Raw genomic sequence first — 14,007 nt, 5'->3', positions numbered from 1 at the left:
TAAGAGGCCATGTCGACATCTGGGAAACTCTGTGTTTTATTAGCATTAATACACGTATTAATCACACACACACAAAAAGCCCATCAGGATGGAGGGAAATGGCAGGCACAGTGCATTAAACCTACTCTCTTAAGTCAGTGAAATGTGATCGTCTTTATCTCCAGAATTGCAATAAAGCTGTTAAGCAGTCTGAATAAAATTGGGAAAAGCCTGCTTGTATGGTTGTGGACCATTGTGGATTACCTGTCATGCAAAAAGACAGTCTGTTACCTAAAAAAGACGCACCCATTGCAGAGACTTTGAAGAAGTGTATGGGAAATTAGGTATTCTAGCTCAAAATCACTGAACTACACTGCATATGAGTTTGAGCAGTGCCCAAACTGCTTCTTCATATGCTCATTTCTTTTAAGTGATGAGAAAGAGAACATCTAACCACATCCCATGCTTTTGCTCCCTTCTCTGCTCCTCAGATCAGGTTGCTGCTTCTAGAGTGAGTGAAAATGAGTCTAAGTGACAGTGCAAGCAAGGTTGAGTTAGGCACTGATAAAAACAAATGCTGTTGATCAAACATACTGATAACTCAGCAGATGAATACTGCAGGATTCAATATGAGCGGCGTTTTCCACACTTTCACTCCATTTCCATTTGCAACCCCTAAATTTTGTTTCATCTGGAGAGCATCCACAATTATCAAAACATTGTCAGATTTGTGGGGATTTTAAAGCAAGATTTTTTTTATAAGGTCTCATTACCAGCAATAGGCTAACAAAACTTGGTGACAATGTGCAAGGTCCTTTCTGCTTTCCAACCTTCAGTACCACCCAAACAAATCTAAGTCCTTTAGCTGAGATGAGGAATGCAACTCTTGGGAAAAAAAAGTCCTCATATCTGCTGTAGTATCCTTTCAATGGCACTGTTGACAATCAACATACTAGAGTGGCATATAGGAAAGTCTTGGTAAAAATTACTTTAGCACCATGATAGATGTGATAGTGAGGCAAATTATTGACTTCATTGCTAAAAATATTATAGTTATGCATGTTCAAATCCTGTCAAGCAGTTGCCTCTCTCATTCCTATATTAAACACTTCTTTTTTCAGTGGATATTTGGAATATTGTATATGTCTGTCACCACAGCAGTGACATTTGTTATTTTGCTCATCAAAATGTCACCTGCCTATCAAGATATCTAGGATAAGTAGGACTGGGGAACTTCATTGAAACATGCACAGGCTTTTTTCTGCCAGCAGACGTATTACAAGAGGCACTTACATTGATGTGGAATAGCAACAGAAGTCAGCTTTTCCTGACTGAAAAGTTAAAGGAACTAACATTTGCCTTAGAAGGGTATTTTAATTATTGCTTCATAACATTAAGGGGACAATGGACTGAACGATTCAGTCCCTGACAATGCTGGATTGTTCTGTTGTAACTAGTGTTTGCAAAGGACTTCGAAGATGAAGAGGACTCTAAATGTTAAGCATTTTAAGTACTGCAGTATTTTGAGCATGTTTAGCTAGGACACTTGGCTGCCCTAAAAGCCTGAAGAAAACTTAACTGTAGGCTTAATAAGTAGCCAGGTGACAAAAGAGATAGAAAATAGGGACTCTAGGTAAATGGAAAGTAAGTTCTAAACAGGGAAGCAAAGAAGAAATTAAAAGCCAAGCGTATGAAAATGCAGTGAGGTTCTTAGGAGTGACACCATTATGACAAATGATCAACACTGTTTCAAATGTGCTGCATTCCTCCACCCATCCCCGAGTAGATCTTAAGTACCCTTCACTGCCTTGGAGTCAGATTTCATGCCAAAAGTTCTGTGTTACTAGTTTTGCAAGTGCTACCACTAATTGAAAGCACATAATGTTGCAGATCTGAAGTAAGGCAGGCAGGGCATCCCTGCTGAAAAGCTACCCAGCAGGACAAACCCTTTGTTCTCTTTTAAAATGAACTAATTCAAGGGAAATGTTGTCTAAATCATTACTTCTAAATGAATGCAGAATTTCCTCCCCCACGCCCCCACCCCCCACTATAATTTTCTTGGTTAGCTATCAAAGGACTTTGCTATTCTTGTAAACTGCAAAAATGGTTTTAATATGCACACATGTCATTTGTAGGTGTATAAATTTTGCTTTTGCAAGGATCTTACATGGCACATATTGTGATCACCTGTGAGTGGGGTAGTTAATTACCAGAGTCCAGGTCCTATTTCATTTCATTTATGCTGGAATAATTTAAACTAGGAGAACGATCATAGCCACACTCAGTAATTTAACTCCCTCCTTTCAAAGCTGTTTTAGTAATTATATTTTAGTTAGATGTTTTCAGGAAGCTTTTGCACTGCTTGTTTTCCTGACCCATGCAAACTTTCTCCCTTCCCAGCTCCCCTCAACCCTGGCTGTTTGTCTTTCTGTATAGCGTTAGCTGCATTCCGGTAAGAAATTAGAAAGAATGCAGCTGTCATTGTTTTGTCAATCATACAATCTGAGACACAGAAGAAGACTTAAAAAGGCAGGAGGGTCATATAATGTCTATTGAGAAAACAGATTGTTCACCACTTTTTTCAGCAGTACTTGCACTTGACCTAAAAGTGTAAATGATGGACTTTTATTATCAAGACTTGGATTTCCAACTGGATCACTGTGATGTGTGCACATCAACATCACTTGATACCTTTTTGTAAACCCTCAAAAGCCACCCTCAGCACTTTTTGGGGAATAACTCATATAATTTCATTCTAAGCCTCGTCATAATTAGAAATTTTTGTGCTATAGCAATCATTTAGCTACATACATTAACATCAGTGGAAAAAAATATTATGGCTGTGGCCTAGTCCAGCTGTCCAAATGAAATCATGCTCTTTTCACACTGAATGAAAAATCTGACAGTAGCATATAACTGACAGTGCACAAATAACTTGTTCACTGACAGTGAAGGCCTTGCTCATTGTATGCCCCTTTTAAATCAGCCCTTTTGCACAATGACTTTGAGATTTAGGAAGATTTTCAGGGATGTAAGGACTTACGGAATCCTAGTTTTGTTTACTCTCTGAATAGATATGAGAAAAATAAGCTCATTGTAATGCCAAGATTCCACAAAAGGATTGTGCAGTTTTGCTGCTGAAATTCTCATTGCAAAGTATGTCTTTTCTTGACTAAAAATTCTTATTTAAGTACGTCAAATAATTTGGTACTTAGGAAAAATTCCTTCCTGACCATTGCTATCTTGTTTGTGTGTACGAAAGCACAAATCTCAACAGTTACATCACTTTTAACTTAAACAGCTGGTGGAAGTCTCATTATTTATTTTGTTGAGTCCATGGCCTTTGAAGAAACAGTTTTCCAGTCACAAGTTAGTCTCTGAGTAGTGGGAAACCTTTTGTGAAATACGGGACTTCAGAGGAGGAGGGAGGGGCTTCCTTTAGAATAAGAAAAGCCTCTGTGGATTTTGTTTGAAGATACAATGTATGATTAATGATTCTGTATTCACTGGAAAAACAGTAACTCTCATTAGCTGAAATGAAAGGGAAAAAAAAGAACTAAGCTTAGGAGATCCAGGCATCAAACTTTTTTGTTGTTGTTCTGGGCAGTGAAAAGCAAAGTATGGATGTATTGCCTTAAATTTCCAGGAAAGAAGCCAGATACTTTGTTGCTTTCTGTCTGTTATTTAGAAGATGGGTCCTGAGTTCTACCAAAGGATGCATGTCACTTGTCTGGGCTAATGAGTGAGTTATCAAAATACAAGATTTATGACAGCAGTTAAAGAATTAATGAACAAAATTATAAAGGCTGAGGAAGCCTTAGCAAATCCTCAAAATAGAGAGAATTCTCTGCTTGAATCATCTTCTGTTGTGAATTGGTATGGCATCTGGTGCTGCAAGTCTAAAAGTGGAATGAATAGACAGAGTTTCAGATGTACAAGCTATGCTTCATCACCAAATAATAACAAATAGGAACTCCGCAACAGCCCTCTGTGAGATCACTCTCAAATTAGCTACACATTCAAGTTTTAGAACAACAATTCCCTCACTTCTATTTATGGGAAAAGTGTAGTATATATATCAGCCACAGAATTTCCTGCATCACATGACACAGATGATTTTCTAATTGACTCATCCTCTATATTGCTTCATGCATGGTCCCTTAGGAACTTTTTTCATTGCAGAGCTCAATGAAGCTTACTGTTAAGGTCTCATCAAGAGTATCTCCTGGCCAAGTTTTGGGTGTGAAGAACAAGAAAATTAGCAGAACTTTTTGTGGTGCCTAGGAAAAATGTTTTGTCTGTGTTTTCATGACATACACTATCAGAAGAGCTGGAGAAGAGTTTGATTTTTATATAGAGTTACCAGTCTCATTAGAGGCTCTTAAAGTGGGCTTACTGGGTAAGCAGAATAGAACAGTCACGTTGTGGTTACTGATAATTCACATAAAGCACCAGAAAATGAGAACTTCTTTGAGTAGGAAAGTCAGGAAAACTTGGGTTCAGAATCTGTCTGTATATCCATAACTTTTTTCCTTTCCTATCTAACCAAAATTCCTTCTTGGTTCTTGGAACTGAGAGTAGCAACCCAAATTTCACTTTTCAGCTGCTCTTTAATGTGCCTTTTCCTCATTCAGCACTTTGCTGCATAAATAATTGTTTTAGGCGTAGATAACACCTAAGCCATCCAGTTAAGCTCACAGCAGGATTTTCAAAGGTGAAAGCAGAATGGGAATTATGAGCCCTTCTGCTTTTTTAGCTGTCCACAAAAGAAACAAAATGAAAAAATCAATCCTGCTGTATTTCCTCTTGAGGGTCACTGGCCCAAGAGCCATTTCTAGAGGAGCAGGGCTGAACCATTTAGGTTAAGAGGGAACTGGAATAGCAATTGAAAGCAGTGGAGCTTCTTTTAACTATTTCAGAAGAGGTACTGGGCCCATTAGAGTTTATATGGTTTACTGTAGAGCAAAACTTATCTCCTGGCACTTGAGGCAGAAACCCTTCAGTACATCTCAACAAGATCACACCTGAGTCCCCAGATAACATTGTATTAGTGACCCACATTTATGTTCTGGGTATTAATAAAAACCAATTAAGGCTCAAAAAATCTCAGAGCAGATTCAATTAGTCTATTAATTCAAATAGTGCTCTCTGAGTTCCTGTCTGAACTGTCTGCCAAAAAGTTTGAGATTAATTAACACCATGCCATTGTGCTGTCCTGACGAAGCTGTTCTGTCTGGGAAGGAGCTATACTGTAGCCATTGAGAAAAAGCATTTGGACATTTACTCAACTTGTGGAGTAACTGGGTGCCTGATCAGCATCAATACCAATACATAGCAGGCATTTAATACAAATGGCCAGATACCCTGCTGCTCAGAATCAGACATAGCCTGGGGGTTAAAAGTTTCTCTGAAAGTAGAAGGCTCAGAGAGTTCTCTTACAACATGGGAGAGTGATGTGGACATTCCTGAATTTTTCATTGCTAAGAAAGAGAACTTTTTCTGATTTCTTGTATGTATCAATCATGGCTGTGCATTTCCACTACTTGGCTTTCAAGTTAATGCCTGAAAGGGAAAGAATATGTTTATTAGAGGACTGAGTGAAAGCAAATGTCAGTTTTGGGTCAACTGAAACATTTCATTCTACCTAAAGACAATTGCTCACACAAGTCTATATAATAGGTGCTAGAACCAAGCCATAAGAGCTACTGCCAGAAACAGAAACAGTGCTGAATCTTAGTTACTCAGTGATCTGAGGTTGCCTGGCTAGCTGGTGGTCAGTCACTAGAGAAGAAATAGGTACATTTTCAATTAATAGATATGAAAAATGTAGTATCCTTTTGCCCTTTTTCTCTTCCTTCCCCACCTCCACTGCAGGTGACTTTTCCATCACATATTGTCCCACCCTCCATCCCCTGCTTAGAGCCACAATTAGCACATATTTTCATAATAAAAATATGTCTCTCTCTCTCTCTGTCCTCCCAGCTGTGCTTCCCACCCAAATTCCCATTATGAACCAAGACGTGTTTAAAATGACAAACAGTGTATTTTTTCCCTCGCCAGCCTTGCTGCCTTTTTCTACCCATCACCTCAGATTCACTGCAATATTTTACTGGAAGGCTCCAGAGTTTCTGCTGAACTAAAGGCACCTTAGCCACCCAATTTCTGCTTCAGTGTTTTCAAAGCAACATGTGACCAGGGCACTGGGCAATAACATCGGGAATCTCTGTCACACTTGTTTAAGGCAGTCAGATGAAACAGGCAACAAAAGGACACGGCAAGCTGGATAGAGGCCCAAAGGGATAACAGAGGGTGAAAGCTGTACTTATCTTTGTGAATCTGCAGGGTATTACACTGCAGAGCTTACTGACAAAGAGGCCACTGCAGGAGCACTCCTGGTTTGAACATTAGTTAGTATGGAGAGTATATAGGTATAGATAGGAGGAAGGACATCCTAGCTGTGCAGATTTGCATATATTGTGCTACATGGATTAAAAAATATGTGCTAAGGAAATTTATGCATGCAGGAGTCACTCCACTATCCCAGCAGAAAATGAGAGGCTTTTCATAGCTTGATACTGCATTTCCAACAACTCTTCCCAGATACGGAAATACGTAGGTTGGTTGAAAATATCACAATATTTTTCCATTATGAGAATGATAGTTATATGCAACATCCTTCTCCATACCTCAGAACAGCCAGTTCCTCTAGAACACAACTAAGTCAACACCTATTAAGTACCTTAAGACACTCCAGAATAAGCTTATTTGTATTTACAGGTTAACAATAGAAATGCCAGAAATATTTGATGATGTATGTTTTCTGAGAGAGGTTACTGTTCTGTTTCTGGTCAGTGTTCCATGATTTCCAAGTCTAACACTATGGCGTCACCTCCTGAAATCTGACATAAGGTTTTTTAAACCAAAGCTTGCTTTAGACTTCTCAGCGTTCAACATCTGAACTTGTATTCAGCCTTCAGCTCACTGCTCCATGTGAACAGACTGAGTTTTCAACCTTACTTCCCTTGGCCTTTTAATGGCAACTGGGGTAGCTACCCTAAAGATGGATCAATTCTAGTTGTTAGTTTCAAGGTCCAAAACTGGCCTTGCTTGAGCACTTCTCTGTAAAATTTCTCCCACAATAAAAAACACTGAAGATGTTCTCATTTCCAGTGACTTCTCAACCAACAACACCCATGACTTGCAAGAAGCTGGAAGGGTACTGGTTGCTTTAAATAAGGTTGGCAGACTGAGGCAGAAAAAAGTTATTTTGTGCTCACTGAACCCAGAGGACTGAATTAACAAGCACTGGGCCATGGACACTGGCTCAGTTTGCTGCTGGCTGAAAGGGCATACTTTGTTCAAAATTGCTAAAGTTTCATATTCCAGAGTTCCCTTTTCCCAGTGTCTTGCCTTTGTATACAGAATTTTAGCCCTGGGTGGTGAACTTCCCAACATGCTATGCATGAACCCTGTGAGCAGAGCAGCACAAGTCCTGAACCGTGACAAACCCTCTGAACCCTCAGGGTGAGTAGCCAAAGCAAGGGCCAGCTTACAGGCACCAGCCACATGCCAAAATCAGATCCCTGAGCCCTTGGGATGGGAACTGCCTGGCTTGCTGTGCCTGCTGCATATTCCCAAGTTAAGCACATGTATTCCAGGGAGGTACATCCACCTTTCCTTTTTTAAAAACAAGCTCAAATACTTGGAAGTATTCAGCCAAGTTCTTACCATTAATTGCAAGTATTCATAAGGGCATTACCCAGCAAGCCAGAAGGGACATTTAAAGGACATATGGCTATCCCAGTATGCACATCACTACTTCACTGCCTATATCCATTGCTCTGTGGATAATGGGAGTTGCTTATATTTATTTAATATAAATAACAGGCTCTACAGGCCGCAGAGGTGAGGGTAATAATCTTGCTATAGACAGGCACTACCTATGTACATTGACCAGTTCGTGACCTGTCTCCTTGTTCTCACTTACATGATCTCACAAGCCATCCACCAGCGTTCATGCCTCCACAGCTACCAAAGAGCTCATTAGGGCAAGGACAGTTTGATCCTTTAAAGAAGTGCAGTCATGTCTCTGCTAGGGACCTGCGTTTCTTGTGTATGCTGGGTTCATGCTCCAGCAGGGTAAATCTTGGGAATGCAGTTGTTCCCCTGAGGGCTTAGTCTCTTTCTCCAGCAGCCGTTAGTGAAGATGGTCTTAGCAGCCTTTGATGGAGAACAACATGCAGGCGTCTCCCCTGGCAGAATTCTCCCTGGCATGGGTCACAGACAGTTTCAAAGCCAACCACTATGGATTTAGGTTTCCATCTGCATTTTATCTGCTAATTAACAGAGGCCAAAGCAGATCTTCAACCCACAGCATGGGTTTTGTTGGTTTGGGGTTTTTTTTCTTTCCCAGTACAAATTAAAACCAGCTTTTACTCTTCCCAAGTCACAGACCAGCTCAGCATGACTCTCCATCCCTGGAGGATGAGCTGCCTCTAGGATGATCACCTGCCTTTCAACTCAGGTTAGTCTCTGCCTGACATGCTGTGCACTTTGGGCAGCTGTGAGACAGCACTTATCAGCCAAATGGCAGCTGAGAGCAGAGGGGCAGCTTGGCGAGTGGCATGTGGCCAGTGCATAGGAAGCAGGATGGGCTTGAATGCAGGGACAGCAGGCTCTCTATAGCAGTACAGGTACCATATGCTCAGGATCAGCCCTGGGTGGCATGGATGGCTCAGAGCAAGACAGTTGAATCCTTTATCACAGACAATATTCTGTACTATTTGCACCAGAGTCAAACAGATCTTGTTCTTTTGCAGTGTCTTTGGAAGGAAACCCTGTCCTGACCCTTTATGTCAAGTTCAAGACAGTGCCCTGAAAATAGGATGAGCATCTGCACAAACTATCTTCACCCTGATCTTGAAGCTGTGATGAACCTTTGGTGATGGGAGTGACCCAGAAAAGGGCATGATAAGGATTCTGGAATTCAAGCTACTTGGTTAGCATTTCCTGGGAGCATGGATGTGCAAGTATGAATCCATTTCCACTGGCTTTCAAATATATTAGGGTGCAAAGATTTAGTAGAACTTTTTGATAATCCTGCAGGCAAGAGGAGTGAGCAGCTCCAAGTGACCATGAGGAAAACCACACGTGTTTATGCCATCTATACCTGGTTATACATCTGTGCTTTCTCAGAGAAGATGCTTTTTTTTTTTTGCTTCAGAGTTCAGCTTGCCAGCATAAAATTAATTGTAGGCAGATTGTACCTTGGGAAGACACAGTTTGAAGTAATAGATTTTTTTTTCTATTCTGTTGTTAATTTATTATTTGAGTAATGCTGAAAACATGCAAAATGCTGTACAAGCATGCCAGCAAAAAAAAATTAAAAAAAAAAAATAAAAAAAGGTAAATTGAATCATTTACAGAGCACAGGCTGGTGCAGACTTTCTGCTGGGGTAATCAGGCAGGGGAGAAAGGATTAATGTCCCTGCATTATTAAGCTTTGGTGTGCTTGTCATAACCTTCCACCAGCTTTTGCATTTACTCACTAAAACCTGGCTACCAGATGGCATTATTTGGCTTTGTCTCTGCTTCTGAGACACCCTAGTATCATCCTGTATTCCATCCAGAACCCCTTGGTGCGTTGTTATACAGTAAGAAGAGTGAGCCTGGCACCTTTCATTAGAAAACCATGCAATAAATAGCATGAGAGCCCCAGGAACAAGCTGGTGCTCTTTTAATGCTCATTTAAGCCTAGCATTTTTCTGGCCAATCTTCTCTGGATTTTAATTTATATCATAATTTCATATTTCTATTTTCGTTCCGGAAAACTTGGTGTTTTTTTACTTTCCTGCATCAGGAAAAGCAGTCATAACAGCTTTAATCAGTTCATTTCTCTCCCATTAGTTTTCTGTCTTTATAATTCTAATAGCAGCATTGATAGAAGTTAACCTCTAAATTTACTAGTATAAATAAAAAGCAAATTGGCCCAAATAGATTTCCCATCATCTTTCAAGTATTTACTTCTTGCACTGTTTTTTGGTACTCTGCCTCACTCCAGTGACACTTGTCAATATTTTGGGTTTTAACACACATTCTACAAAAATACTCAGCTAAATTATTTTCTGAAAACAGCATTCCCCCACCAATGCCACATTGAGTCTTTAAGAAGCAATTCATGAGGTTAAGAAGTTATGGCATTTCATAATCAGTTGAGCAATCACCCTCACATACTACTGATAGCTAAAATTTAGCTACTTATATTCTTATATTTTATATTCTGTTAAGTATCAGGCAATCCTTTATAGCATTGACTGCTTCTGTGAGCTGTGTTTCTTCCAGCTAGCTCAAGTACATACCTGTGGTGACTACCTCAAGCCTGAGGTAATGCAGAACTGTTCTGTTATCTACAGAGTTGGTTTTAAGAGTTCTGGAGAACAACAACAACATCCATTAAAAGTTCCCAGAAACTCTTATAAAACAGACAGCTAATAAGCCCTTAACCATGAGGTTTTATCTGATTGGGATAAAAATCCCTAGCTGAAAAAAATTTGGCCCTTCAGCAGCAGTTCCCTTAAGGAAACCACTAGACACCCTTCAAGATATGAGACTTACTAAGCTTAACTGAAGAACATCTTTTGACCTGATGCTCTCCAGGCACTCAAGACTAGGCAGTGAATCTGAGCTGCTTCTGGCTATGGCCATGTAGACAAGCCCTGAGCCCCTAGTGCCTCTCCAGCTCTTCCCTGCAAAGGTCTCTTTGGAGTCAGACCAGGACTTTTGCAAATACTGGCTGCATTGACAAAGTGTGTGCATGGGGCATGGACTCAGCGTTAGGGAAATCTCTCAGAAGTATCTATTTAAAACTGTTTCATGACTGCTTGTATTGTAGCTAATATTAAAGGCATAAAAAGAAAATCAGTGGTCATTTGCCTGTATATGTGAGAGACAACCTTGACATCCTGCTGCTGTGAACTTTGTTGTCTCTTGCAGTAAACCTCCTCAGACAGCTCCTGGTGCAAACTACAAAGCATGTGCACTTTCACACATATTTGCCTCTGAGTTGAATTCCATTATTACAACATTTTAGGACTCCACAGTTCCCTTTGGCAGTGCCTCCAAGTAATGGCTTTTATTCTGTCAAGTTTAAAAGGTCTTGAAGCTAAACTGCACATAGAAATCTGAAAACAAAGCAGTGAACACACTGAGTATCCACAGCAATTCAGTCACAGTATTTTCATAATGAAGTTGCTTGCCCACTTCGTTAAATAACATATCTAAGGAAAATACATCTCTGCATCAACAGCATAGTCTACATATTAAACCATACTTGTCACCTACTTTTAGATTCTCCTGGCGGTATTGGAGAAACTCCAGCAACATGAAGCACAGGAATAAACATTTCTAACTTGGTCACATGTTTCCAGTATTTCTATAGGACTGGGTTCTGCCACAGAGACATCATCTGTGCTTGAACATTTGTTTGTTTTTTTCTGTCTTTGTAATCTAAATTGGAACACAGGACAAAGGTAAATATCCTCCTGAAATATATCACAATGCAAATTCATTTCTTGTAAGGAGGAATCACAGACATAATTTTTTTCTCTCACCAGATAGTTCAGTGCCATCTTTTTGTTTTTCCTAATGAGTGCATAGTAAATTCTTCATCTGTTGCACTTTCTAGGTAATTTAGACTACTTCTTATTGACACCATGTAGGAATAGCCCAGTGATAAATAAGAAAGATGTTGGTTACAAATTCTGATGCTTCCTGCAGCCCTCATTTGTTGCCTTCTCAAGTCGCCAAGGTAGGGTCCTCAGTTACAGACCTGTTTATCACAGGTATATTTTTCTAATCCCTTGTCTTGCCTAAAACATGCTACCCTACAAGCAACAGCAGGGCCTAGTGGGAAGAGCAGTGTTTGCAGCTGAAAACAAAAGACACATTTGTTGTATCTGAAGACCCTGCACCAGAGAAGTGGCTCCTAGCTGCATTATTCTCTGTGCATTTGTTTACTGTGTTTGCGAGGTTGCACAATTAATATCGATCAATAAATATGCCATCTAGGATCTCTCAGGAAGCCATCAGAATTGCATTAACTACATTATCCAAAATCAGTGACCTTAGCAAAGACCAGATGAGACACTCCTGCTGCTGGTGAACATCATTCACACAAGCAGGGAGAAAGCTGTGTGGTCAGGCCCTGGGCTGAACCCCATACATGCTACAAATTTCAGCACAACAGCCCTCACCCTTTGCCTCTCTTGAGAAGCCTCTGTGCCATCCCTTTTAATCCCTTTATATAATTTACAGTGGGTAGCGTCTCTCATTGTGCAGCCTTTGCAACACTGCTCTCTTTAGAGATACAAAAGCCTGTTTTGCTGAAGGCACATATACAAACCCCTCATTTAGAGCTACATAAAAGGGACAAGAAAATCTCTTGGTGAACTTAAAGGAGGTTTTAGCATTGACGTCAATGAGGCCAAGTCCCCACCCCTTTTCAAGCAAGACTAGAACACTGAGGTCAGGTGACTGGCAGAAATTATGCAAGAATTACAACCACCAGGACAGACACACAGTAAGATGCCATGTAAATCTTTGATGTATCAATAAGATTCAATGCAGTTTTATGAGTACACATTTATTTATACACATCACCATTTTAAGGCAGAACTTGCATGACCTAGGGAAGCTCTGCAAAACTCCAGCACCTCCTGATATAGATGTATGCAAATTTGCCATGCCTAGTAAATACACTCAGATTTATTTTAGAAGTTGCCTTTCCAACCTCTTCTAATATTAGCTCTAGGCAAACATGCAAACAAAAGCCTCACAACCACACGTGGAGAAACAAGTTGTTAGTATCATTTAAACCACCTGTCCAGGGAGCTACTTTTGGCCCACAAGAGGTGCCAGCAACAGAAAGGTCAGAATGAAGATGCTGGCGAAGGGAACGGCAGGGTCATATCTGAGCACAGAGAACAACTGTGCTAATATGTCGACCCTTTGGCTCCCCTGTCAGTCAGTCCTGGGACTGCTCCTTGGGGTGGGAATGGCAGACAGAAGCAGTGCATATCTCTTCTGCAAGCTGACAAGGATCTGGTTAGCCATTTATGCTGCTGGGGGGTGACTGTGGGACATCTGATGAAGTGGAAGGGGCAAGATATGCTCAGCTTTTGGAGCAGAAAACCTGATGGCTGAAAGAGCTGGAGGAGGACACCTACTGCAGCAGCTCTGGTGGTATCACAAAGCCAGCAGCAGCTAGGTGCCCTCTGGGAGTGCACATTCCTCCCCCCTCCCGAAGACCCAGGAGTCTGCACAAGCGAGACAACCAAATATGTGGCCTGGAGAACCCACAATCAGGCAGGAAACAGGAGAGAAATCACAGAATATAGTGGGTTCTGAAAAATTTCTTATCACATTCGTAATCTGGTGAGAAATTTGTATATATCTATATATGCGTGTGTAAGTATATATGCATATAAATATATGCCCTTGCATATACCAGGACAAATGAATAGGCTAACACTTTCACAGTTAACTTCAAGGAAAAGGCTCTTCCTGATGATTCCTGGACTGCTTTAAGTGATCTAAGTGGTGATATAATCACCCAAGGTATAATGACTTTGCAGTAAAAATCGATGAATATATCAAAGAGAGAGAGAGAGAGATCACACTCGGCAGACAGATCACCAAATATCATCAGTCCTTCCCCATACCCAGACCTTCCTCAATACTGATACAAAAGACATGGCTAGAAATTTCTGATTTAAATATATTTCTATGGATTAGTCTGTATTGCCAAAGTATAAAAATTTCTGAAGTAGTACAGATTCAACAAGTGCTAAATGTGAATATTCCAGTGGCACAGATCACTTCCAACGAGAGAGAGAAAAGGGAAAAAACAGCAACTCAAAAAATTTGAACTCTTTTCCCAATTTAAAGTAGACAAATGCAACAGTTCCATTTTGTGATATTTTCCAAAGACCGTATTTTGCATGTTCCAGGATAGAACAAAAGGAATTTGAG

General features: G+C 40.4%; 1 long non-coding RNA gene across 1 annotated transcript in view; it reads right to left on the bottom strand.

Moving 5' to 3' along the window:
• The window catches only part of LOC133218652 (uncharacterized), an 89,555-nt gene that overhangs the window by 20,121 nt on the left and 55,427 nt on the right, over positions 1–14,007 (bottom strand). The window lies entirely within an intron of this gene.

The sequence above is a fragment of the Neopsephotus bourkii genome, unplaced genomic scaffold (genome assembly GCF_033783945.1).
Source record: "Neopsephotus bourkii isolate Nb327-2 ecotype Australia unplaced genomic scaffold, CSIRO-AGI_Nbou_v1 NB_1279, whole genome shotgun sequence".
Lineage (NCBI taxonomy): Eukaryota > Metazoa > Chordata > Aves > Psittaciformes > Psittacidae > Neopsephotus > Neopsephotus bourkii.
This window is presented reverse-complemented; position numbering and strand designations above follow the sequence as displayed.